This window comes from Hyperolius riggenbachi, chromosome 3, assembly GCF_040937935.1.
Source record: "Hyperolius riggenbachi isolate aHypRig1 chromosome 3, aHypRig1.pri, whole genome shotgun sequence".
NCBI lineage: Eukaryota > Metazoa > Chordata > Amphibia > Anura > Hyperoliidae > Hyperolius > Hyperolius riggenbachi.
In genome coordinates this window covers 472,694,400-472,713,484 of record NC_090648.1, presented here as the reverse complement: position 1 = coordinate 472,713,484, position 19,085 = coordinate 472,694,400, and the positions used below count along the sequence as shown (strand labels likewise).

The window sequence follows — 19,085 nt, the reverse complement described above, 5'->3', positions numbered from 1 at the left end:
CCATTCATTAGCCTATAACTTTATCACTACTTATCACAATGCACTGATCTATATCTTGTTTTTTTCCGCCACTAATTAGGCTTTCTTTGGGGGGTACATTTTGCTAAGAGCCACTTTACTGTAAATGCATTTAAACAGGAAGAATAAGAAAAAAATGGAAAAATTCATTATTTCTCAGTTTTCAGCCATTATAGTTTTAAAATAATACATGCCTCCATAATTAAAATTCACGTATTGTATTTGCCCATATGTCCCGGTTATTACACCGTTAAAATTATGTCCCTATCACAATGTATGGCGACTATATTTTATTTGGAAATAAAGGTGCATTTTTTCCATTTTGCATCTATCACTATTTACAAGTTTAAAATAAAAAAAATAGAAATATTTCATCTTTACATTGATATTTAAAAAGTTTAGACCCGTAGGTAAATATTTACATGTTTTTTTTTTATTGTAATGGATTTTTTTTTTATAGTAAACATTTTATTTGGGTACTTTTGGGAGGGTGGGAGGTAAACAATAGATTTATAATGTAAATGTGTGTTAATTCTTTTTTTTTTTTTTTCAGGTGTAGTATTACTTTTTGGCCACAAGATGGCGGCCATGAGTTTGTTTACATGACGTCACTCTAAGTGTAGCACACGCTTAGAGTGACACATCGGGAAGGGAACGGCCAGAAAAGGCTCAGCTTCCGAGAGAAGCTGTCGCTTTTTCAGCGGGGGAGAGGAATCAGTGATCGGGCTCCATAGCCCGATACATTGATTCCTTGGCTACCGAATCCGCGGCCGGGACGCACAGAAACTACGTCCAGGAACCAAAATAGGTTAAACTATCATTTTTTTAAGTTTAAAAAACTTTTTTCTTTGCATTTTTAAAAATCAATTTTCTCAAAAACTACAAGGTCTTTTTGAAAAATTTCTTTTTTTGACTTGAACTACCGCTATGCTCCGTAACATATGTAGCAGTTTTGGTAGCAATAGCATGTATGGGGGCTTTGCTATTCACCGCCAACTTCGGCACAAAATTATACGTAAATTTCATATAAATTCATGTGTGTTAAATAAAAATAAATAAATTCACGAATGCTTATACAAAGTCAAGTGAATTAACAATTAGTAATTACGTATAGGCATAAATGCGAAAATGTACGCGTAATTTAGCATTGTTGTAATCATCTCATTACGATCATCACTGGTTAGCATCTGCTGACGGTCCGTTCTTTAATGCCAGTGTGGCCCGGGCCTTACGTAAGCATTACAATGACTGAACTGCAATAGAGACTGGACATAGACTTAGATACAAAGCTTGCATGCAGCGAGGTAGAATAGCGCGATCGGTAGCAGCACAGCACTGTGACTAGGCCCATAGAATTGTATGTTGAGTTGACATGCAGAATTATTTTGCAACACATCTAAGCACTGTAAACTAGGCCTCAAACAATACACAACCAAATTGTAATTGATCCACAAGGTGAGTTGCTATTCTGAGAAAAATGGGGCAGGGGCCCCAGGAACCACAATAAAGTCTGAGGGAGCTTCAACCAGCCTTGCCTGGTAGCCAAGTGCACTGTGAGGGCTCGTTCACACTAGGGGAGTTTTTGACAATTTTTAAGCGCTGGAGATTTACAAAATCACCTGAAAGCGCTTGTGCAATGATTCTGTATGAGAAAGTTCACAGCTGTGCGGTTCGTTTCCAATCCACTCAGATTCCGTCTCAATGGAAGGTATAAGAAAACACAAAACACTCACAAAATTGCTTTGTGCAGCGATTGCGTTCACGTTTTTAAGAATAAATACATTGTATTTATTCTTTTCCGGATCAAAGAGTTCTCTTCCTGACTGACGCCAGGAAGTGAAAAAACTCAATTGCTCTGCAAAAGCACTTATAAAGGCGCTTAACAAAAACGTCCAACGCACATAAATCGAAAAAAAAAAAGTGTCAAAATACAGCTAACGAGAACGTGATCGGAGCGCAATGTGAATGAGGCCTGAATGGGAGAAGCTGCAATTTTTTTTCTCTTTTTTTTTTTTTTTTTTTGCCTGCTTCTCCTCTATGATCAATTCCCTCCACCTCCTTGCCACACTTCTGGTATATTTATACTTTACAATGGGCACCTGGGGTACTTTTTCTCACCACAGGTACACTTTAAGGGCCAGTGCACACCAAAAACCTCTAGCAGATCCGCAAAACACTAAGGGCTCGTTTCCACTGGCCACCGCGCGAGACGCACAGTGGCACTTCCTGGTACTCGGGCCTTTTTCTATGCAGCCCCTACTCTATGGAACTCACTTTCACAATCAGTACGAGAGGCTCCTTCTCTGGCCAGCTTTAAAATGAAAAAAAAAAAAAAAAAAGGCAAAAACTCACCTGTTTTCCAGAGCCTTTGAGACTGCATAATGCAGGTCACAGCACTTTGAGTCCCCACGGAGAAAAGAGCTATAAAATTATTATTATCATTGCAAGATGTATGGCTACCCTAATTGCAAATGTTGAATGCATTCCCTTGTGAATGGCTGGCTGCTTTGTATTGATGCAATTGGCAAGTAATGTTGACTAAGGTCTCGTTTACATTGCGTTCCGCTCCCGCTAGCGTTGGGCTTTTTATGAGGTGATTTTTTTTTTTCAATACCCGCCGCTTGGGTGGGCGTTGTTGCGTTTTTGTGAAAAGCTTTTCCTGAGCATTTTTTTTTTTAATTCACTCCCTGACGCAAGTCAGAAAGTGAACTCTTTGGCCCGGAAAAGAATACTTACAATGTATTTATTCTTAAACGTGAACGCAATCGCTGCACAAAGAGATTTTGTGAGCATTTAGGGCTCTGCCTATACCTTCCATTATAGCAAAATCGCCCCAGAAATAGTCCAGGCAGCGCTTTGCTGAAAGCACAGCGCACAAACCACTCCAATATGAAGCTTCTCAGACATTCATTGCACAAGCGTTTTGGGGGAGATTTTAAAAATCGCCTGCGCTTGAAAAAAGGACAAACGCCTCCAGTGTGAACGAGCACTAACTGCTTTGTCTTTCCTTCTGTTCCACCTTAAAAGTGAACCTCCAGACTAAAAATCGACTCAGCAGCACTGAAAAGGCCTGGTGTTTCTTTAACAGTTTCACAGCATCAGAACTTTGTTTCTCTTATACAAGCCTCATTTTTAGCTGCACAGAAGAAAACTGCCTGGGCTTTTTTCCCCTGATGCTGTGCAAAGCATGATGGGATTTATGATTTTGTTGTTCTCGTTCTGCTGTTTTGGTGCAATTTTTTTTTTTTTGCATTGTGAATTTGACATTTGAAGCCTAGTGCATGCAGCTGGGAGGGGTAATCAGGACACAGGACAGTTGGAACTGTGTCTTATGCTCCTTGTCACCTCCTTTCAACCAAAAAGATGGCTGCCCCCATGAATCACAAACATTTGCCTGTTCTTTTAAAACCGGGTGGGTAAAAAATTATATTACCTATCTATTGTAATTAACATAATTAATGTAACTTAATGACAGTATGTCTGTTTAGGCTGAAGTTCCCCTTTAAGCTGCATCTCTGGGTCACCCGAAAATGATTTCAGTGTGTGTGAATGCTGCATTGTCCAGAGGGACAAGGTTATGAATGATCATAGTTTCTTTTAATACAGAATATCAGTTTCAAGGACTTGGCAAACTCTGGCACTGGGCTGGGAAGATAGTTTGAAAAAAAAAAAAAGATAAAAGTGACATTAACCTCCCTGGCTGTGCATTTCTTTTTGGATTTATGGGTCTAAAAGTGACACATTTTTTCAAGAATTTTAGGCCTCCAATTCTTAAGTCTTAACTCACCAAAACGTATCAGAATAATAAGCTTGGTAGACAGCCTGCATATAAATAAAAGACTGGAGCACAAACATGTTGAAATAATGAAAATGTATAAATAAACTTAAAAAAATAGTGAAACTGTTAAAATAACGGAACTAGTAAAAAAGGGCGCACAGGGATAGTGGACAAAAAGGGCGCCGCCATAGACTGCAATGCAAAATATCGGCTAATCGGCGCCCGACAGGAAAAAAGGGAAATAGCGGTTACAGGGATCGTGTTAACGGTTTTTGTTTACAGGATAAAGTTTATAACAAATATCGTTTACAAGTTCGTTTAGACTTTGTATTATACTTATTTTTTCGTTTGTAAATTTCGCTTATATGGGTTTTAACTAGTTTTTTCGTTTTAAAAATGCGCTTATAAAACTATAACAACTAAAATTTCGTTTACACTTTTTTTATCATTTAAAATTCGTTTTCATATGTATAATGCTTAAATAACGTTTCTAAAGCTGATTGTATTAGAAATACATCGCTTATGGTATTAACTTTGTTTTTACACTTCTAATGCGTTGATTATAGTTACTAAAATATCGCTTTAAATATTACTGTTATTTTAAGATTTCTACGTGATTTTAAGGCTAGTTATTCTATTACAAATATATAAATTATTTTATTCATGTTATTTGGAGTGAAGTATTTTAAGGATTAAATATATTATTGTTTATATGTGTTTAGCGTGTTTTGTGCAGTGGGGATGGTTAGGTTTAGGCATTACTAGGGGGTCTAGGGGTTAGGGATAGGTACAGGGAGGGTTAGGACCAGGGTGGTGGTTAGTTTTAGGCACCACCAGGGGGGTCTTAGGTTTAGGCACCAGAAGGGGAGTCTTAGGTTTAGGCACCAACAGGGGGTCTTAGGTTTAGGCACCAGAAGGGGAGTCTTAGGTTTAGGCACCAACAGGGGGGTCTTAGGTTTAGGCACCAACAGGGGGGTCTTAGGTTTAGGCACCAACAGGGGGGTCTTAGGCTTAGGCACCAACAGGGGGGTCTTAGGTTTAGGCACCAACAGGGGGGTCTTAGGTTTAGGCACCACCAGTGGGGTCTTAGGTTAAGGCACCACCAGGGGGGTCTTAGGTTAAGGCACCACCAGGGGAGTCTTAGGTTTAGGCACCACCAGGGGGGTCTAGGGGTTAGGGATAGGTACAGGGAGGGCTCTGTATGAGAGTAAGGTTAGGTATAGTTATAGTACAATATATGTAATATATACAATTTATTACATTATGTGTATTTACACAAAGGGGGGTCTAGGTGTGAGGGATAGGGATAAGGAGAGATATCTGTGACCCTAAAGTTAGGTATAATTGTAGTAAAATACCTGTAAAACCTACCATTCTAGTACTATGCTTAATACAAGTGTAAATATCGTTTTTGCTATAGACGCTATTTGACGTTTCATTTCAGAATTCGTTTACTGTTATAGACGGTATTTTGCCATTTCATTTCCGTTTATTTAACGTATTTAGCACTAAATTATCGTTTATAACCTCTTAAACGAAAAATACGGTTTTGCATTCAAACTTCTAATTTCGGCTACACCCCGCGCCCTTTTTTCCAGGCGCCCTTTTTTGATATACGCGGCACAGAGGTGACATCACAATCAGGGCAGTAGAAGCGTGATTTTCTTTCAGACTTTTTTCCCTTTGCTCTCAGTCTTAGGCAGCAGGCAGAGAGAAGTCAAAACCCAGGCAGAGGTCAGTGCAGGCGGCCGGCAGAGCGTAGTCAAAATCCAGGCAGAGGTCAGTGCAGGCGGCAGGCAAAGAATAGTCAAAATCCAGGCAGAGGTCAGTGCAGGCAGCAGGCAGAGCGTTGTCAAAATCCAGGCAGAGATCGGTGAAGGCGGCCGGTTGAGAATAGTCAAAATCCGGGCGGAGGTCGGTGCAGGTGGCAGGCAGAGAGTAGTCAAAATTCAGGCAAAAACCAGTAACAGTAAGGCAGATCAGCAGAAGCAATTAGCTCAGAAGCAGTTGGGAACCAAATGGCTATATTGTGAAACATCCTGTGCTTTCAAATGAGCTTATTTGCCATCTTTGCCATAGCAGTCATGTGACACGAGGGAGAGATCAAATTACAACTTGTGATTAGAGACAAATGAGGAGAAATTAGCGAATTAGAATTAGCCGACAGTTCAATTTTTCTTGTATTGCAGCAGTATAGCGATAGGGGATGCAGTGGTTGAGACCCCTCCACTAGAGCCCCTGGACAGAAGGGAGCTACCATGGGTCCTCTTCATGCACTGTATTAGCCTTACAATTGGCACTCTGTACCGTGCGTTACGCAATTAGCGTGTTGCTAAAGTATTGTGCATTAATAACAGTAATGCTAATTAGTAATGTGCATTACCATAGCAATGGTCACACTAGTCAAGTACTGCTATTATTGTGATTTGCAGTGCATAGTGCAGCTAGTAAGGGTAGTATTGCCGTGTAATGTCTGTGCAGGGCAACATTACTGCAATCTCCTAATGCAGCACATATACCGGAAGTGATTACTTTCAGTATAAAAAAAAGGGGGGGCTACGCTACCGAGGACATTTGGGCACCGCCATAGGCTGTAATGTGAATTACGCCTATAGCGGCTTTCGGTGAGTAATTTGAACGCCGGCAAAAGACAGAGCCCAAATTACGATAAAAAACAGCACAATTCGCCCGACAGCAATAGCTAGTAGCCGAATTGCATCTTACCTCCTGTGACAGATTCACCTGCGCTAGAACCAGACCACCTGTCGTAAATCCCTAACTGATAAAATCCACATTCCTCCACGTATCCTGTCAGGGAGAATGCCCTATAATTAACCTTGGAATAAATAATATTCATTTTACTATATTTCCAGCCTTTCAATAAATGCCAGCCATATCAAAATTAGCTACACACACACATAATTACAGATGTTTATGTTGCACATAAGATACATTTTCTCTGCTCTCTGAGAGAAAGCTCTGCCTTAACTTTCTGCGCACACCGGATTAACAGATGCACTGTGAGGGAATTCCCCCCCCCCCCCATCCCCTCATGGCTCATCCTGCTGTCAGATTAGGGCAGACTGCCCTCAGAAAAGTGTGAAAGGAATTAGATAACAGTAAACAAAGAGATAAGGATTCAAATGTATACACCAGTTCTTAGCAGCACTTCCCAAACATTTCCTATCTCAACTGAAAAAAAAAATATATCGATAGTGTTCCTTTAAAACAGAAAACATTTGTCTACGACCTTCTGACACAAAGATATGGTTTTGCTGAAATTAAATATAATAATCAATGCGTGTTGGGTTCCTTGTGTCCTCTGCTGCTCCCAGAGACCAAACAAGTCTCATTATCTGCATTTTGTGTTGAACTGATGCAGAGATATGATAACGTCAGATATTTCATATCTCCTTCTCCCTCTAATGACAGGGGTGGAACTGGATCATCTGGCATACACTGCCCATCTCTGATTGCCATCTCCACCCTCCAGCAGAGAAAGGGTTAAACTGTTGGATCCACAGAATGTCCGGAGTCCTTCCATTGCCTATCCATACGCCATCAAGGATTTTTATTACCCACAGAACTTTCTAACTTCAGTTTGGACTTACAATTTCGAAAGGACTCGATAATTCTACAAGACTGCTCAGACTGTATCCAGTTATAATTTTCACTTTTATTCCCATTATTTTTTTATATCCATCTGTTAATTGTTAGATACTTTTTAACATTTTCTGTACTTATTTCTATGCATTATATTATGAAATAAACAAATAAAAATCATTTATCTAGCTGCTTGTTCTAAATATCTACAAAAAAAAAAAAAAGGGGGGCTTCTTTGCAGAGGGAAGGTTTTCATGACTGTTTTTATTGATATGGTTATAATTGGCCATGTCTAAAAAGGTTGTTGAAATGGGCCTTTTTCCTACAGGACTAGCTAGAGTTAAATTTGCATATTCACACACTAATGTGAATTAGTGGCAGTTTACCTAATCTCTGAGATCACAGATTGTATCGATTGTACATACAATCGAAATTGTATTGTGTGTGGACTCGCCAACCAACCCAAAAGATTACTTTGCCTGCAGTGCTGAATGCCTTGAGGCAGGGAACACACTTGCAGGGCCGTTTTCCTCTGCGTTTCCTAGGTCTCCATCGGGTTTTGCGGTCGCTTCTAACGCGTGCATGTACTGCCATGCAACGTGCGGGAAAAAGCAGAAAACTGTGCGTTTAGAAAATGCAGGGAAAAACGAACGCAAACGCGCACAAATGCATGCGGTACAGCGTTTCCTGCGCTAGGCTATTAATTTCAATAGCCTCTAAAATCGTGCGCGTTTTGCCGTTCGCGGCAAAACGCGCAAAAAACGCATGTAGTGTGTTCCCTGCCTCAGACTTCCCTCAGGGTCTGAGGCTGAATGATAATCTGGAACAGGAATTGGAGGGTGACGTCACACCCCCACTGTACTTGGAGGGGAAATTGTAAATAACGCCAACAGAAAATTTGCCATAGCAGGGTGAAACTTTTTTCCACTTCAGTTCAGGGGTCATTTAAAGGAGCATTTTGGTGAAATAATGCCAATGCATTACCCCTGTTTACAATCTAGTAAAAAGGAAGAACAACATAAAATTCTCAACATAAGTCATATGAGAGAAATACTCAGGAATACCATTACTTACTGTAGGACAACCCTGGGAACAGCTGTTCTATTCCTCTGCTCACCCAGACTCATCTACCTGCCACCTCTCTCGACCATCATACAGGCTGTTCTGTAGCAAACATTTGTCTGTAGCAAACATTTGTATGTGGAGGAATGGGAACAAATAATCAGACTGCTAAATAATTTGGCCTGCAGGAGATATTCGAAACCTACAAACTTTTGCTAAACGAGGTAGAGACTATTCCACTGTATTATAAATACTGCCCCTACAGTGTGGAATCAGAACAAGCGGCACTAAAATATTAGCAGAACCTGCATTGGTATACTGGAATAATGCATAATGGAGTAATGGAAATAATGGAAAATTGAATGGTTGATGGCTGCCACAGTGGCAGTTACTAAAAGAAGAAAGCAGAGGCAATGTCAAAGGACCTGCAGAGCGTGCCCTTGTATTAATGTTTAAAGAGAACCAGAGATGAGATAAAGTAAAGCTGTTATACATACCTGGGGCTTCCTCCAGCCCCATAAGCACGGATCGCTCCCACGCCACCATCCTCCGCTGCCTGTATCCGCCGATACCGGGTCTCGTAGTTTCGGCCAGTCGGCGGCAGCACACGGCCAATTGTCCGCATCACAGGGGCTTCCTCCATACCCTTACGCGTGCGGCTCCTTAATGCGCAGCCGCTTGCGTAAGGTATGGAGGGAGCCCTTGCGCATGCGGACAATTGTCCGCGTCCGCCGGAAGTGACGGGACCCGGTATCGGTGATAGAGGAAGCGGAAGATGGCGGAGTGGGAGCGATCCAGGCTTATAGGGCTGGAAGAAGCCCCAGGTATGTATAAAACCTTTTCATATTTTAGGTATTCATTCGTCTCTGGTTCCCTTTAATCAATGGTTGTAATAAAGCGGCAGCTTTTAAAAGTGAACCAGAGACGAAGCACCCTCATGTATTTTACCATATATATCAGTGGGAACATTAGAGAAAACACCTACCCTGCTCTCTACTTCATTCTTCACTGCTAAGCCTGCTTGTTATGTCTTCTCTGATGCCTTTTCAAGCCAAAGTCTGCCCATTTTGGCTCTGCTATAATGACTGCTATAAAGATTCCTGAGCAAAGCTAGACTGAATGCTCAGTGGGGGATTTTATCAGGGCTGATAACAAGCAAGCTGAGCAGTGAAGAATGAAACAGAGAGCAGGGTAGGTGTTCCCACTGATATATATGGTAAAATACATGAGGCTGCTTTGTCTCTGGTTCACTTTGGGCTTCACAACATCACCTGCCATAGATGGTAAGTTCTTCTCACTGTGCTTCAGCCCAGGGGTGTAACTAGAGTAAAGCATCCACTACAATTGCAGGAGAACCCTTAGCTTGGGGGGATAACTACTAACTCTCCCTTCCTCCAATACAGGGGACTATACTTCACATCAGGTGTTCTTGTCGCTACACTTGTTATGGGTGTGAAGATCATGATGGCCACACTTGTTTAATGAGCCTTGTGAGATGGGCGCCAAGGTCGGGAAGGGCACCAAGGGAAGGCAATGGAAGAGTTGGGGACATTGGGGGTCCCCATCAAAGTTTCAATGGGGGGCCCATGAATTGTAGTTATGCCACTGTTCCTGCCCCAGTCATGATTGATCCTCAGGATGTATAAAGGAAAGGGGCAACATCTGCTAGAAGAGAGTTGCAGTCATTCATTTGTTTTCATCTGGGAATTCCATATCTCAGAGATCATGATAAGTACAAGAGCACCACCTTTCCCATCCTATGTTGGACGACGTATATCGGCCCAATGACTGACATAACTGCTAGATGACTGGTGCCAATAAAATCTGGAACATTGCCATCCTGTAGAGATCAGACTATGTCCAATACTATGATCGTTGCCAGCCATCTTTAATTCTGCTCCCCCATATTTTATCCCATAGTGGGGGTGCCACTGCCCGATCTGGCCAGGCACAGCCTTCCCTCCATGGATTAAAGTGAGGAAGTCCAACACTTTGATCCCCTCTATCAACAATCAGGCCCCGCCCCCTCAACGCTGATGCCAGGTAGTGAGCCTCCAGAGTCCTTTTTCCGAATCACCCACATCTTCCCAGCATCCTGGGAGGGGGGGGGGGGGTGTCGAAATCAGGTGTTGGGGAGATGTGGGTGATTCAGAAAAAAGATTGCAAAGGGTCAACCGGCCAAGATTTTTGAGAAAGCAGACTTTGTTTTGCATAGCATTTTAGTAAGAGGGCTTTCTGGTCCTTTGTAGCCCCTTGCACACTCCTTGGAGTTCTGGTTCACCATGAGCTTGCTGGGTAGTCTTTAACTCTGGGCGTTACAAGTCCTATCTAGTGTTGGGCGAACAGTGTTCGCCACTGTTCGGGTTCTGCAGAACATCACCCTGTTCGGGTGATGTTCGAGTTCGGCCGAACACCTGACGGTGCTCGGCCAAACCGTTCGGCCACATGGCCGAACTAAGAGCGCATGGCCGAACGTTCCCCGAACGTTCGGCTAGCGCTGTGATTGGCCGAACGGGTCACGTGGTTCAGACCCGAACGCGCTCTGATTGGCCGAACGGTCACGTGGTTCGGGTAAATAAATACCCGAACCACGTCATATCTCCGCCATTTGTCTGTGGGTTTAGCTTTGGGTAGGCAGGCAGGGTAGTTTGCGCTCCAGCCACGCTAGCCAGGGTCCCCCCCCAGTCATTGTGTGTCGCAGCTGGGAACAGTAGTACACCGCTCGCTCAGCCACACTATATATAGCATTGTTTACTGCCACTGTGTACCTCGCTCAGCCACACTATATAGCATTCTGTGTACTGTTCTGTGTCTGCTGGGAACAGTAGTACACCGCTCGTTCAGCCACACTATATAGCATTCTGTGTACTGTTCTGTGTCTGCTGGGAATAGTGGTACACCGCTCGTTCAGCCACACTATATAGCATTCTGTGTACTGTTCTGTGTCTGCTGGGAACAGTAGTACACCGCTCGTTCAGCCACACTATATAGCATTCTGTGTACTGTTCTGTGTCTGCTGGGAACAGTAGTACACCGCTCGTTCAGCCACACTATATAGCATTCTGTGTACTGTTCTGTGTCTGCTGGGAATAGTGGTACACCGCTCGTTCAGCCACACTATATAGCATTCTGTGTACTGTTCTGTGTCTGCTGGGAACAGTAGTACACCGCTCGTTCAGCCACACTATATAGCATTCTGTGTACTGTTCTGTGTCTGCTGGGAATAGTGGTACACCGCTCGTTCAGCCACACTATATAGCATTCTGTGTACTGTTCTGTGTCTGCTGGGAATAGTGGTACACCGCTCGTTCAGCCACACTATATAGCATTCTGTGTACTGTTCTGTGTCTGCTGGGAACAGTAGTACACCGCTCGTTCAGCCACACTATATAGCATTCTGTGTACTGTTCTGTGTCTGCTGGGAATAGTGGTACACCGCTCGTTCAGCCACACAATATAGCATTCTGTGTACTGTTCTGTGTCTGCTGGGAATAGTGGTACACCGCTCGTTCAGCCACACTATATAGCATTCTGTGTACTGTTCTGTGTCTGCTGGGAACAGTAGTACACCGCTCGTTCAGCCACACTATATAGCATTCTGTGTACTGTTCTGTGTCTGCTGGGAATAGTGGTACACCGCTCGTTCAGCCACACTATATATTGTTTACTGCCACTGTGTACCTCGCTCAGCCACGCTATATATAGCATTGTGTTTTCTGACACTCTGTGTACACGGCTTAGCCTGGCTATATAGCATTGTGTGTACTGCCACTGTGCACCTCGCTCAACCACGCTATATATAGCATTGTGTTTACTGCCACTCTGTGTACACCGCTCAGCCAGACTATATACCATTGTTTACTGACACTCTGTGTACACCGCTCAGCCAGACTATATACCATTGTTTACTGACACTCTGTGTACACCGCTCAGCCAGACTATATACCATTGTTTACTGACACTCTGTGTACACCGCTCAGCCAGACTATATACTATTGTTTACTGCCACTCTGTGTACATGGCTCAGCCAGACTATATAGCATTGTGTGTACTGCCACTCTGTGTACACCACTCAGCCAGACTATATAGCATTGTTCACTGCCACTCTGTGTGCACGGCTCAGCCAGACTATATAGCATTGCGTACTCTGCCAGTCAGTGTGTATATTGCTGGGATCAGTAATACTCCACTCACCGTCAACCACTATATGAGCTCACCATGAGTTCCTCAGAGACCTCCGCTGTGAGCAGCACTCCCAACAACAGCAACAGCCAACGCCCCACGCAAGCTATAACATCCACCCCAGCAGCCAGTGGTCAGCAGCAGCCCTCCCCGGAGGAGAACGTTGTGTCCATCGGTCCGGCGCCAGAGCGATTAATGAGGGCTGCCATTGAGGAGATGATGGGGCCTGATGTGGAGGAGGAGGTCGGGCTCAGGCCAGCATCCCAAGTTAATGTTGAGGACGATGAGGGGTCTGTGACTGTGTCTGGGGATGTTGGGGAGGCAGAGGTGGTGGGTGGGTCAGACTCAGGAGAAGAGTTGTATGATGAGGATGATGATCGGGACCATCTGTATGTGCCTCAGAGTCCGACCCCGGAAAACATGTTGTATCGTGTGTTTAGGTACTAAAATCTGCGTTCCCAGTAGTGTTGGGCGAACAGTGTTCGCCACTGTTCGGGTGCTGCAGAACATCACCCCGTTCGGGGTGACTATATAGCAGACTATATAGCATTGTGTTTACTGCCACTCTGTGTACACGGCTCAGCCACACTATATAGCATTGTGTTTACTGCCACTCTGTGTCTGCTGGGAACAGTAGTACACCGCTCACCCGCCACTGTATAGCATTGTGCTCTGTGTCGCTGCTGGCAATAGTGGTACACCGCTCACCCACCACTGTATAGCATTTCTGTACTGCCACTGTACTGCTGCCAGTCAGCGTGTACTGTAAGGATAAGTGAAATGAGGAAGAAATCCGGTGAAAGAGGGAGGGGCAAGGGAAGAGGTGTTTCCCCTGACGGTTGTGCTGGGGAGCTGTACTCCACGGCGGCGGCCCCCCACAATGACATATGACGAGTTTGAGGAGATGGAAGAGGAGGGTATGGACAATGTGGACATAGACCCAGATTTTGTTTGTGAACGAGAACATCGCCGTCGTAGCAGCAGCACAGATGAGTCTGTTGAAGAACCCACTGCTGCACGAGTTCGCCTTGTGCCACAAGGTAGGCGGCGCGCAATTTCAGGCACCACAAGCGTGGAAGTTCAAGTGAGAGGCAAAAGAGGCGCAAACAGAAATCGCCAGCAAGGCAGGTGCTCCAAAGTCTGGCCTTTCTTTGAAGACTGCACTGAGGATGTTACCATGGCGATTTGCAAGGTGTGCAAGACCCGCCTGAGCAGGGGGAAAAGTATTAACAACCTCTCCACCACCAGCATGAGCCGCCACATGCTATCCAAACATCCCACTCTGTGGGCAAACGCGGCAGGACAGGGTACCACCAGCAACACTGCCTCCCTTGGGTTCACCAGACTCACCACCAGACCCGCCTCAGCAGCAGCAGTAGCCCAGCCATTGCGTGGTTCAAAACATTCCAAAAAATCAGATGACGCTGACACTGTCACTTTCCGGAGTAGTGCTCTTGAGGTCTCCCAGTGTTCATCAAACACAACAACCAACAGCCCTTCGTTGTGCAGCCCTACGGTTCAGTTGTCTGTCTCGGAGATGTTTGAGCGCAAGAGGAAATTGCCAGCAAATGACCCCCGGGCCGTGGCAGTAAGAGCCAGCATAGCCAAGCTTCTGGCCTGCGAAATGCTGCCATATCGAGTGGTGGAGACAAACAGCTTCAAGGGCATGATGTCAGTGGCCATCCCACGTTACGTGGTTCCCAGCCGCTACCACTTTGCGCGCTCTGCAGTGCCTGAGTTGCATGAGCACGTGGTCAGCAAAATAACCCGAAGCTTGAAGAATGCCGTTGCCTGCAAGGTTCACCTCACCACTGACACCTGGACGAGTGCGTTCGGCCAGGGTCGATACATCTCCCTTACCGCGCACTGGGTGAACCTTGTGGAGCTTGGCAGCGAATCCTCACCTGCTACGGCGCGGGTGTTGCCCACGCCGCAAACACCTGCACCGCCGTCCCTCCCACTGGATAACAACAGCACCTACCTCTCTGACTCCTTCTCCTCCAACGCATCTCAAAGCTGTACCTCATCCGGAAACGCTAACCCAGCAGCAGTAGGATCGTGGAAGCAGTGCAGCACAGCTGTTGGCATGCGTCAGCAAGCGTTGCTGAAGCTGATCTGCCTTGGGGATAAGCAGCACACAGGGGAGGAAATTTGGAGGGGAATAAAGGAACAGATGGATTTGTGGCTGGCACCGCTGGACCTGAAACCGGCCATGGTTGTGTGTGATAATGGGAGTAATCTCATTCGCGCTTTAAGGTTGGCTAAGCTGACACATGATGAAGAAGAGGAGGAGGAACAGCTGGAGTTGGAGCAGGAATTTCCTGCCACCACTGACGAGGGCCAGAGCGGTGCACGTTGGACTTCCACAATTCAGCGCGAATGGTCAGCAGAAGCAGACCAGGAAGAAGGTGACGACTATGATGCATCACAACAACTATCACAACGCTCACAAGAGGATGATGAGGATTCTGGTAGGACTCTGGCACACATGGCTCAATTCATGCTAAACTGCATTGAACGCGACCCACGCATTGTGCGCATTCGGGACAACACCAATTACTGGGTTTATATACCCTTCTGGATCCACGGTACAAACACAATGTTCCAAAACTGCTTGAAGAGTCAGACAGGTCAAAATGGAAGAATACCAGCAGGCCCTTGTGGAGACTTTAGAGAGGAGATTGACATCCTCCCCCTCCTCTAGCCAGTTGTACGCCGACAGACTGACTTCCGCAAACCCAGGACGACCAGGAGGGCAGCAAACAACACAAGCCGCAGCTAGTGCCCAAAAGGGAATGGTATCGGCAGTGTCCTTGGAGTGGGAAAATTTTCTGACACCCATGCAGCAGCAGCCTACAGAACAGCAAGCGTGCAGATCCACCTCCAACACCGATCGCCTGGAGAAGATGGTCAAGGACTACATGTCAGATGGCGTAGCTGTGTCTAACAATCCATCTGCACCCTTCAACTATTGGGTATCGAAGCTAGACACCTGGCACGAACTGGCAATGTACGCAATAGAGGTGCTGGCTTGCCCGGCAGCCAGCGTTATGTCGGAACGCTGTTTCAGTGCTGCCGGAGGCATCGTCACAGATCGGCGTATCCACCTCTCCACAGAAAATGCAGACCGTCTGACTCAAATTAAAATGAATCAATCCTGGATTGGAAACGACTACGCAACACTCCAGGACCCCAACCAAGTAACATGACCAATGAACATCTGGGATGGTTTAGCGTTTCCGGTCCCTGTTTATTGAACCTCTCATCTGTATTACATTTATGACTGCATGGCGGCAAAAAGCATTGCTGCTATATCCGCACGCTTTTTGTCCTCATGCAAGGCCTGGGTTGTTGTGTCTCAAAAAGCATGGCCTTCTCCTCCTGCGCCTGCTCCTGTTCCATCACGTGTGCTGCTGCTGCTGGGTTAGCGTTTCCAGTCCCTGTTTATGGAACCTCTCATCTGTATTACATTTATGACTGCATGGCGGCAAAAAGCATTGCTATATCCGCACGCTTCTTGTCCTCATGCAAGGCCTGGGTTGTTGTGTCTCAAAGCGTGGCCTTCTCCTCCTGCGCCTCCTCCTGTTCCATCACGTGTGCTCTGTGCTGCTGCTGCTGCTGGGTTAGCGTTACCGGTCCCTGTTTATGGAACCTCTTCTCTTTATTACATTTATGACTGCATGGCGGCAAAAAGCATTGCTGCTATATCCGCACGCTTCTTGTCCTCATGCAAGGCCTGGGTTGTTGTCTCAAAAAGCGTGGCCTTCTCCTCCTGCGCCGCCTCCTGTTCCATCACGTGTGCTGCTGCTGCTGCTGGGTTAGCGTTACCGGTCCCTGTTTATTGAACCTCTTATCTTTATTACATTTATGACTGCATGGCGGTAAAAAGCATGCTATCCGCACGCTTCTTGTCCTCATGCAAGGCCTGGGTTGTTGTGTCTCAAAAAGCGTGGCCTTCTCCTCCTGCGCCTCCTCCTGTTCCATCACGTGTGCTCTGTGCTGCTGCTGCTGCTGCTGGGTTAGCGTTACCGGTCCCTGTTTATGGAACCTCTTCTCTTTATTACATTTATGACTGCCTGGCGGTAAAAACCATGTTACCTGTGCAAAGAAACATGACATTTTCAGCATTTAAAAGACAATTTTTCCTTTGAAACTTTACAATCAATTTTCTCAAAAACTATAAGCTCTTTTTGCAAAAAAATTTTTCCTCTTGTACCCACTCCCAAGGTGCACATACCCTGTAAATTTGGGGTATGTAGCATGTAAGGAGGCTTTACAAAGCACAAAAGTTCGGGTCCCCATTGACTTCCATTATGTTCGGAGTTCGGGTCGAACACCCGAACATCGCGGCCATGTTCGGCCTGTTCGGCCCGAACCCGAACATCTAGATGTTCGCCCAACACTAGTCCTATCCCATAGAGCAGGGGCATAACTAGAAATCACCGGGCCCCCCTGTGAAACTGAATGGGGCCCCCTCCCCCCTCGCTTTCTGCACAGGTAGACAGAGAAACCATGTTATTCAATTGGCTAGTGCACACTTGAATGTTTTTTTCCCCATGCAGATAAAAACTGCCAGCAGAGAATTTTCTCTATATCAATTACATTAGTTTCTGTGATAAAACATGCATGTTTTCACACATACAGACACACATGGTGTGCAGAAAACACAAAGAAAACTGACTAACAGCTTATTAAACTTAGAGCTTGTTCACACGATCAGCGTTTGCAAAATTGCCAGAGCTTTAAAAAAAAAAATTTAAAAAAATCAGCAAACCGCCCTAAAAGCGATTGTGTAATGATTTCCTATGACAGTGTTCACATGTAAGCGTTTCGATTTCTTTTAAATCGCAAACGCACTACATGTACAATTTTCGGAGCTCTTTGGCTCAATGGAAGGTATAGGGAAATCGCAAAGCGCTGGAAAAAGCAGTTTGTATAGCGATTTCCTGAGTGCTTTTATGAATAAATACATTGCATTTATTAATTTCCGAGTTAACGAGTTCTCTTCCTCCTGACTGACGTCAGGAATTAAAAAAAATAATTGCTGAGCAAAAGCGTTTTCCTAGGCGCAAATCGCAGGGAAAAGCCCTTCAAAAATCACAGTATAAAATCGCTCAGCGCTTGCAATAGCTCTGGCGATTTATGATGTGAACAACGCCTTACTCGGTCCATCTCTGATGGAGCACAACTGGCTCTGAAGACTCCTCCAGCATCACTACAGTACAGAGCACTTGGGTAGGGGCAGAGAGGTTGGGGGCTGGGCGCTGCTGTACACGAGCCTGCTGCACACTGAATAGGGATTGTCTACAAAAACTTTGTATGATTACTTATCAGTGGCTGAGCAGCTGCAGTCATTAGAACAATTGTGCAGAGAGCAGAAAGTTTTTTTTTCTCCATGCCCTTAGTTGTCAGTCTCTCAAAACAGGGAAAAAAACTTCTTCCCCCACAGGGCCCCCTGTGGCTTCTGTGCCCCCCTGCGGCAGCATCCCTTGCAAGGTCTATTGTTACGCCCCTGCCATAAAGCAATATTAATCCATACCATGCACTGATGAGGATCAACCAATCAAAAAAAAGGCTATATGCATGTTGGATAAGTGTGGCTCTGTAATATGAAGCTGACACATCATTGCATTCTAGTGGATCTGGAGGTGTGGCTAGCTTACAGGGACAACAAAGGATGATTTGCATATTCAGCAATGATGCATTGTGGGAGACATCATATGCTCACTCCAATCTGAATAATCGCAAATACCTTCTTTATTAAGATGGCCAACTTTTCATTTGCCAGCCAATATGGAAAGACGCGTGAATGAGGATAGCGTAGGTATCTGGTTTAATATTTTTTTCTGACGAGAGTTCACCTTTAATGCCCCAGATCAAGCGCAGCTTTATAAATGCCTTTAACAGAAAAATATTTTAAATAAGTTTTTGTAAAAAACATTTCAGTTTCTCCTCCTCAGCAACATACTTCTGCCTGCTCACTCCCAGTGAGTAGTTGACAGAGATAGAGCAGGCAGCTAATAGTTGCTGAAACACTTGTCTTATATGCGTACAAGAGAAACAAAAATATTAAAATATTTATAGAACAATATGAAATATCTTTATTATTGTACATTATGTGTGTGCAATAAATTAAGAACAGAGTTTTATAAAATATTTATATATTAAAAAATACATTAGTATTAAAGAGACACTGAAGCGTCCCAAAAAAACCTGCTTTCACTTTACAGTCGTCTTTAGAATTAATGCCATACCTGAAACGCTGCATCTCCGCGGCATTAAAACACCCAAAATCCCAGGGCAAAAATCCAAGACTTTCCAAGTTGTGGACTTTGCTGCCCGGGGGAGGCAGAGCTTTGGGCTGTAGCTCTGCCTCCAGACCAATCCATACGCGCTGATCGCCGCCTCTCCTCGACCCTCTCACTGAAAGAAGATTGAGAGG

The 19,085-nt window shown here is 44.9% G+C and overlaps 1 protein-coding gene across 3 annotated transcripts in view; it reads right to left on the bottom strand.

The window, feature by feature from the left end:
• Window positions 1–8,569, bottom strand: part of LOC137564314 (aldo-keto reductase family 1 member C15-like) — a 67,334-nt gene extending 58,765 nt beyond the window's left edge. Inside the window, exon 1 of one of the 3 annotated variants that reach the window (XM_068278044.1) lies at window positions 8,474–8,569. The gene's annotated coding sequence lies outside the window, so the exon portion shown is untranslated. The remainder of the gene's footprint in view (window positions 1–8,473) is intronic. The other 2 variants (XM_068278042.1, XM_068278043.1) reach the window with 2 other exon arrangements.
• Window positions 8,570–19,085: the final 10,516 nt, after the last annotated feature.